The 8575-nt window shown below is 46.0% G+C and overlaps 1 protein-coding gene and 1 long non-coding RNA gene across 6 annotated transcripts in view; one reads left to right on the top strand and one right to left on the bottom strand.

Moving 5' to 3' along the window:
- Nucleotides 1–252: 252 nt before the first annotated feature.
- Nucleotides 253–8425, bottom strand: LOC128416172 (uncharacterized). Of its 2 annotated transcripts, XR_008331161.1 has the most exons (3): nucleotides 8354–8425; nucleotides 7760–7892; nucleotides 253–1732 (listed from the first exon to the last, which is right to left on the bottom strand). It is a non-coding gene; the product is annotated as an uncharacterized LOC128416172 (long non-coding RNA). The 2 variants fall into 2 exon arrangements; XR_008331160.1 differs by lacking the exon at nucleotides 8354–8425 and having other exon boundaries at nucleotides 7760–8231.
- The window catches only part of PTPN5 (protein tyrosine phosphatase non-receptor type 5), a 65715-nt gene continuing 65394 nt past the window's right edge, over nucleotides 8255–8575 (top strand). For 2 of the 4 annotated variants that reach the window (XM_053393450.1, XM_053393415.1), the window contains exon 1: nucleotides 8255–8391. The gene's annotated coding sequence lies outside the window, so the exon portion shown is untranslated. Of the gene's footprint in view, nucleotides 8392–8420; nucleotides 8542–8575 lie in introns of those variants that run through there. The other 2 variants (XM_053393425.1, XM_053393376.1) reach the window with 2 other exon arrangements.

Below are 8575 nucleotides of genomic sequence, written 5' to 3'. Positions count from 1 at the left end.
TCAGGCTTCTTCAGTCAATGGATCATTATATACACTGAAGCCACTACACCTCCCTTCTTGGGTATTTTCACGTTTTGTTTAGTTCCTTAAGTAAAACAAATCCTAATGCAGTCCAGTTCTACAAATGCCAACTCAGAAGCACATCCTATTCCATTCCAGAGGGCTTACTCCCAGGTAGGTGACTATATGAGTGTACTGTTACTAGTGGTGTGGCATACCCTGATTAAGAATCAAGAGCATTAAAGTCATACAAAAGCATAAGAGGAATTTATTTTTTTACACCCAACATTTCATAATGTATGACTTTCAAAGAATAACAGAATTTTTAAAAGCCTATTTCAAAGAGCAATGCAAGGCAACTCACACATTTAATTCAGTCAGCCATGAGTAATTTCTTTTGTACGAATGAACTATAACCACTGGGATTCTCTTTCTTTTAAAGCATATTTTTTGTACTTCTAAAACAATGCTTCCCTAAACTTTGGGGATAAAACCCTCTCTATTTTCTCTAATATTTGATACAAATGAAGATTCTGGTAACCATGGCATTTTAATGACATCACAGTAACCATGACAACAAAAGTGGAAAAGTGTCATCGGAGCCCCTCTCTCCAGCTCTGTCGTATAATATTTAATAGACCATTTCCAACATGTAGAATTGCATCGTCTTTCACTTTATGAATAACATCAAAAATGTCATTTGTGCCTTTAAAAGTCAAGTTGTTTTGTGGCCCCTTTGCAGGAACATCACAGTGGAAGAGTCAGGACAGTGTTGTCACATGGAAGGAATTGCCCTTGCACTCAGAAGTTTATACATGTCGCGAGAACAGAACTGCAAGTGCAATCCAAATGAGGAAATGCCAAAAGAATCACATTAAAATACAGTGAAGTAGATTATAGACATGGGAAGCCAAGAACCAAGCTGGGGAGCAATTAGGTTTGTTTGTTTTTTAAGTTATTAATAAGAATTTCTTAATACTTTAGAAGGTGGCTACAAACACAAGAACCCCTAATGATATATGTGCATATATGACACTGTTTTGGGATAGGAAAAGATATCACAGCAAAGAGATTAACTGTAAGAAAAATAACTAGCACAGAAAATGTTATTCACATGAAACTAGTGATTAGACTTGCATAGAAACCTGCTGGATGTGGTGCTTGGATATGTGAAACTATCATGAGCAAACTATTTGTCCCATTCTTTGCATCTGTGCAAAGCTGCCATATGTAGTGAGTCACTGAAATGCAGATTGCAGCATCTAGTAACCAAGTGGAATACCCTCAGACCCTCGACCGACTCCACCTACTCAGGCTAGCTATTCCACTTGAGCCTTGCTCAGACAACAGTCTTCCTGGGCTGTGGTGTTTCCCTGTATCCTTTAGTTCATTCTTCAGTCCAAACGTCTGGCTTGCTTTTTGGTCCTGCCTCCTAGTTTGCTTCTTGGTATTGACTTGCTCTCCACTTTTGACTTTTGACCTTGTCCCACAACTCCAGGCTCCTGATAGGTATAAGATCACAGTTTCATTCACACCAAAAGTCATGTCTAGGACATAACAAAACTGAGACCCTTGCTGGTTTTTCACACCTGGATCGTCTCGCTGGGATGATATGGCATTAGTTTCCATTTCTTTGTTGAGTAGTGTTACCTGTGAATAGGCTTGTGGAGCTGTTTTGCTTATGGAGTGTTCCTTTGAGAAAACATTAGGCAGATAGGTTGTTACAAATCACCTATGCTGATTGATTGAAAAATGCATTGTGCAATTAATGCTGCATCCCATTCAGGTAGAAGAGTGAAAATTCAGAAATAATTAACTGAGAGTAATGAAACCCACTTCCTTTTTCATGTGCAAGTCAGCTTTCATCTGGCATGTCGAGCTATGACTCAGAGTGTGCCAATACCTAATAACAATGTGTGTCCCACTGGGAAAATCACTAGGACTGGGCTCACCAGAATTCTCTGTCACAAAGTCACTTTCTGACTCAGAACAAGGGCTACCACAGCACTGGCAGTAATATGTTCTGTAGATGAGTCATGCTGACACATTAATATGAACATAAAAACTTTGAAACATGAAGGCAGGTAGCTGAAGAACTAGCCAAGTGACTCTCAAATATCCCCCTCTCATTTGCTAAAAGCCACCCACACATAAACTGTATATATTAAGCTTTTACTATCACCTGAAGCCTTATGCAGTAGCCATGCAGCACTATTTGTTGTAAATGCCATCCCCGTACCCTAAACAATCATAGAAGGGCTGGAAGGGATCTCAGGGGTCATCTAGTCCAACCCCCTGCAATGCAGGAATCTCAACTAAAGCATACATGATAGATGGCCATCTAACCTCTTCGTAAAAACCTCCAAGGAAGGAGAATCCACCAACTTCCAAGGGAGTCCATTCCCATGTCAAATAGCTCTTACTGACAGAATTAATAAGAAGGTGTCAGGGCCTCAGGAGCAGAAGCACAGGGGAGAGAGGAAATGGAGAGCGAAGGGGAAGAATCCGAGGGCAGCGTGGGGGAGTATGACAGTGACCCGAGAGATTCCATGAGCTTCTCCAGCGAATCAGAAGATTCCCAGAAGGGGGCGCCGATGGTCAGGGCAAGGGGGGTCCCAGGGGGGGCGCACCAGAAACAGGGGGCCAGCGGGGACTCCCAAAGCAGCAGCGGGGGATCAGGACCAGCTCCCCCACCAGAGCGTAGTGGGGGGGAAGAGTCACATGAGTCAGGACCAGCGTCTCCTCCAGCGGGGAGAGAAGATGAGTCAGGGCTGACCACGCCCCCATCGGAAAGTGGGAGGTCAGTTCCAGCTAGCCTCCCCGAAGGGGGAAGCAGTGACAGCAGCAGTGCAACGGTCAGAAGGAAAGTTGCAGGCTGGGTGCACGCGCCAAGTTCAAATGTACAGGCGCGCGGGACAGCAGGAAACCCGGATTGGGAACCAGGTGCTAAAGCCCGCCGGAGGGAGGGGGAAGACTCAGGGGACTCAGCGTCAGAAGAGTCTAGGAAGGGCGAGACCCCGACAGACAGGCGGACCCAGAGGAGGAGAGAGCAAAGGAAGAGGTGGAGCAAGGCTAGAGTCTTAAACTGGTGTCTGGGGGGAGGAGATTCAGACGGAGCTTCAGCGGTCTAGAGTTTGAGACGTAGGGCTGCACGCTGCGGCTGTGACAGTGAAACTGAACTTCAATAAAGACTTTCGTACTTAACAACGAAGCGGCGTTGGTCCTTTGTGAGCTGGGACCTCGGGCAGCTCTGACAGAAGGAAACACTGCAATGTATTGTTGCAAGTCCTACTAGTAGTCTGCAAGAGTAGGACAACTTTATCAGGACCAACAAAAATGCCACAAGTCTAATGTTAAGCAAATTACACGAACAAAAATGGAGCGGGGGGGGGGGAGAATCTGAGCAGAACAGAAAACTTTGAAAACCTAGTTTCCAACAATCTCAAGATGGTGCACAGGAGGGCAATGCGGAGTTGATTAACTTAGATCACACCAGATGCAAAACATATTTCAAGTTATAGCAAAGGCTACTGGGACAAACAATGGCTTTTCCCTTATGTAGCAGCTCAAGTCCTTAAAGGACCTGAAATCATATATTACTTTGGTTTCATAATACCTTTAATAGCTCAGGAATAATAAAACAAACTTTCTTCACTAAAACAGAAATAAATCTGTCATTGGGTTTAACAAGGTACTTCTTGATGAAAGGTAACAATATAGCTTTGAAAAGATCCCAGAGTGATTATAAACCTCTGGTCAGAACATCAAGTTGATGAAAACCAAGGCGTAGAAACTGACTTCAATAAAAACTGTAGTCAGTTTATGCGTATGGATTCATTATAACTACAGTGATCCAGCATACTATAGAAATGAATGAAAAGGCTGTGTGGCATATTGCATTATCCTTTTTGAGGTGAATCCATGTGCTACATGCTAAATCTGTAATGTTAGCATTTGGAAAAATATGTGCTTGATATTTTAATCCCCCAGTTTCTCCACGTAGATGAGGGCAGCATTTATGCCTCCTCCACCCACACTAACAACCCAGTGATAGTGAGGCTGAGAGAGAATGGCTGGTCTAAGGACACTGAATAAGTTTCACAGATGAACAGAAATTTGAACCCCAGTCTAACTGCAACAGCTTAAAATAATAATAAAAAATTCCGTCCAGTAGCACCTTAGAGACCAACCAAGTTTGTTATTGGTATGAGCTTTCGTGTGCATGCACACTTCTTCAGATACACTGAAACAGAAGTCACCAGACCCTCATATATAGTGAGAGGGTGGGGAGGGGTATTACTCAGAAGAGTGGTGGGAATGGGTGATTGGCTGATAGGTGTGGTAAACCTATCACAACAGCTTAGCCTCTACCTCACACTGGCTCTTAATGTATACAGTTCCCTTCAATTGGCTGAGGCCCTTTGCCGCAAGGATGGAAACCTATGGAGCCCAGATATTGTTGACCTCCATCACTCAGCTACCATGGATAATAGTCAGGGATAATGATACTCCTACAGGGCACAGGTTTCCCTTCATTACTCTACCTCGTGCTCCTCTCCTGGAATCTATAGGGGTATTTAGGCAAAGTGCAGCAAAGTGCAGGTTAGATAGCCAAGGGCCAGGACCATGGAGAGCTCCATACCAGATACAGAGACTCACTACCAGGTATTAAGGCGTTTGTTGCATTAGCACTGCTTGGGGTAGTGTGGTGGTGACTGAAGCTTCAGATAGTTCTGCAGGGAGACATGTGTGTGAAACCTGCTTTCATGGAGGGAGCCTGCATGGTAGCTATAGGGGCTGTATTTGAATAAGATGCAGATAGTTCAGGGGAAGAGCCTGAATCCAAGGTAGGAAGTAAAGTGACCTTTTCTCTGTCTGCTAGGGTGGCTCCTCCAATGAGGCCTCTAGTGGCATGACTGGTTAGGGGACTGCCTCCTGGCAAACTTCAGGAACCCAGTTGCCTTTATCCTTGGAGTCATGATACCATTTGGGGAAAGTGTTTTCCAGCTGTAATGTGAAAAGTACAGCTGTGATATCAGTTGATTATTCTCAGATGTGAACAGCAAAGGACCAGGGAAATCTTCCAAAGACACCTAGGTGCAGAACATGAGCCCTTACCTGCCAACATTGAAGAAGCCCCCAATCCTGGTGCTCTCTCATGCCAGGCTGATCATGGACAGACTCCTGCATACCCATTTACCCTTCAGACAGAGAACCAGCAAAGCCAAAGTGCTTGAGCTGAGCCAACCTCCAGGAAAACCCTCAAGGGGGAGACAACCCCAAAACAGCCCCATCAGAACTTAATGATATGAAATATTGAGATATTTAACCAGGTGGTAGGTATGGATGGCACTGAGTGGCTTGAAAGGGAGCACTAAGAGGAACAAAGACAAAGACCTATATGCCATGTTCAGACTAAGAAACTGTGTTAAAATGTTCCCATGATCAGAAGAGAGAACTGCCCATTGACACCAGCAGACACTTTCAAGGCTCTGATGGGGAAATTGGGTGGGGCCCAAAATGAAAAACAACACCCCCCCAAGCAGCCCAATGAGGACATAGCATGTACCATGGACATGGAATGCTGACTGACTGGAGGAGAAAAGGGGAAGGAATGGAGTAGCTGGATGCCAAATTTAAAAAGCTCATTGTAAGGCATGGGAAACGACATACATAAAAGCAGCTCTACAAGATTGGTACCAAGGTCCTCTAGCTCAGCATCCTGTTTTAAACAGGGGCAGCCAGATTCCTTCCAAGAAGGCCACAAGTAGAGCATGAAAGTAACAGCCTTCCCCCATTGTTCATTTTCTAAATCTGGCATTTGGAGGTACACTGCATCTGAATATGGAGCTTCTGTTCAGCTATCACGGGTGACAGCTGGCATGTTGAACTGGAAGCTAAGGAGAACAGAGCGGGGGACTCTGCATGGGCTACAGTTCTCAGTGGTTCTCCGATGTTATTTGTAAATAGTGCTAGTCAGAAGGAGTTTTCTCTAAATCACGGAGAAATGGCCTCCAAAAATGCATCTTTCTTCTTCTGTTCTAGTAAGTAGGGGAAAACACATATTTTGTGGCTTTTGTGACAGGATCCTCAACGTTATTGAAACTTATTAGTTATATATTGCTGCGGGGTGGGGGAGGTGTGACATCTTATGAAATCATATCTTGGCTTAACACATCTGGAAGGAACCTCATGCTCCTCTGTTTACCTTAAAATTTACATGTGATAAAAGAGGACAGCAAAGATTTACAAGGAAGGAGACAGCAATCAATTATCAGAATGTCCCCTGCCCGAGTTACTATAATGGAGGCTCTCTTCTTGCCCCGGCAAGCCAAAACAGAACTTCCCTTCTGAGGGACAGGCTACCATAGCAGAAGCTGGGGTACTTTGTAAGAAATATCTCATAGATTTGACATTTTCTAAGGGCCTCTCCCCCCACCCCCAAATCTTGTTTTGCAGGTTTCAACCAATCCTGGGGAAAAGATAAAATCAGTGTGCTACTGCAGATCATAGAATCAAAGAATCTTGGAGCTGGAAGGGACCCAAGAGTCTTCTAGTCCACCCACCCCCCAATGCAGGAATCTCAGCTAAGCACCCATGACAGGATGTAAGGATGTTTTGGTGCTGACTAAATGGTACCTACGTTCTTCTCCACAGTACTGTACACAGAAACTTGTCTTACTGAAAGGCTACAGTGTAATCCTATTCAGAAACAACCCCAGTTCAAAGGGACGTATTCCTAAGTGTGAATGCCTCCCTGAGTCAGTACTGGGTACTCTACACTGACTGGTGGTGTCTCTCCAGGGTCTCATGGAGAGGTACTTTTATGCACATGAGCCCATCTGCATGCAAAGCATATACTCTACCTCTGATGATGCTTGCAGAATCCTTAGAATCATTTCAAATGCTTTTGTAAAACAAAACAAAACCCAGCAACCTTAAGCATATGAAAATATGGCCACTTGTCCACATATCTGCACACGTAGCACTTGCAAAGACACCGCACCTCCCTAGCAATGCCTTCTGCACGTTTCCCAGCTAGCCATTCATGTGCATGCGCTGCCTTGCTCACTGAGTCAAACTTATGGTATGCTGCTGGAAGTTTCCCTCTTTCGGGCGACATGGCAAAAGTGGGACACTGCATATGGTGATGCCTCTACAGGTCTGGCTGGCAGTGGGCTGCCGGGTGGGCTGCAATGTGCAGATGTGTCAAGCCCAGCATACGTAACTGTGTGAATAGGACCTGCAGCTGACCTCTTATGTGGGTTGGGTCTACACTATATTTGTCTTTAATGAAAAATATGATATACTGCTGTCGCTGCCTGAAAGAGGAAGAGGTCCACATGTGGTTGTCCTCTGATGATCTGGTCGGTCTCTTCCCTCTGTGTCCATCTCTCCTCCCCCTGCTCCCTGGCCCTCACTTGCTTCTGGGCATTTCTGCCACTTGAGCATTTCATTCATGTTTTCCCTCTCCCCCCCTCCCCATCTCTCTCTCTTTCAGAGAAATATGTATGTCTGTGTGCGAGTGTGTGCGTGGGCGGCCTTTGAAAGGCTTTCTGTCAGTCAAGCCACTGAGCTGAAAAGAGATGAGAGGTATGGGGGAGAGCGGTTTTAATGGGGGATGTGGGCGGCTGTTGTTGCTACCGCAGCCAGCCAGCCATGCAGCCCTTCCCTGTGGGGGGAGCATCTGCATAAAGCATGGGGACGAGGCTTTCTGCCACTCAAAATGACCCTCCCCAAACACATGAAGTCTCTTCACCTGCCACAGTGCCTGAAGCAACACATAGGAGGAGGCGAGGGCCATGACTGCAGACTGCCTTTGACATCTGCTGGGCTCAGTTTCCCTGTAAGCCACGCATTTCTGTTACACCTTGAGGAAAGCAGGTTGCGTCCTGAAAAACAGGGGTGGGGATGGTTTAGAGAGCTTTATTAGCCAATGATTTTGTCTTACAGCTGGAAGGACCCAGCATTGTGGAAAGCAGATGGGGACCCTTCACAGCTGTAAGGTTTTTGCTTCCTAAATATAGGGGCCAGCAATAGCAGAATTTGGGAACATATTGTGGGGAGGTGGAGCAGGAAACTTCTGTATACTATGTGGAGAATCGAGCTTTCCATCATTATTGGACTGGCGCTCTGCAGTGTGTGGCGGGAGCCTGTGTAGCAAGAAATAGGTGGGGGTTTAATAAAAGGGGAGGAGGCTTTCCACAAATGAACTGAGGGTTTGAGCAGGCCAGCCCCCAAACCTATCTCCAAGTGTCACAACTCAAGCCTGGTCTGCACGAAGAAGAGAGCGCTCCTGTCCATGTGCAGAGAGCCTCCCCCCCCCGTACCGCCGAAAAAACACAGCGAACACCTCCATCCGGGAGACGGAGGCCGGCTTCCTCTGTTGAGGTGAGTCAGGTTTGAAGCTCTGCAGAGAGTGTAGGGGCGTCGGGACGGCGCGCGAAGCGTTTCTGGGAGGCTTTTACCTCACCGGCGGGGAAGAGGGAGAGAGGGAGAGAGAGAGTTGCATTGGCGTGGCCTTCCGCTTGGCGCCGTGAGGTACCGTTTTTTGTTTTAGTGGGGGCGGGAGACG

This window comes from Podarcis raffonei, chromosome 1 (genome assembly GCF_027172205.1).
Source record: "Podarcis raffonei isolate rPodRaf1 chromosome 1, rPodRaf1.pri, whole genome shotgun sequence".
NCBI classification, from domain to species: Eukaryota; Metazoa; Chordata; class Lepidosauria; order Squamata; family Lacertidae; genus Podarcis; species Podarcis raffonei.
Note: the sequence above shows the minus strand (reverse complement) of the source record. Positions and strands in the feature narration are given on the sequence as shown.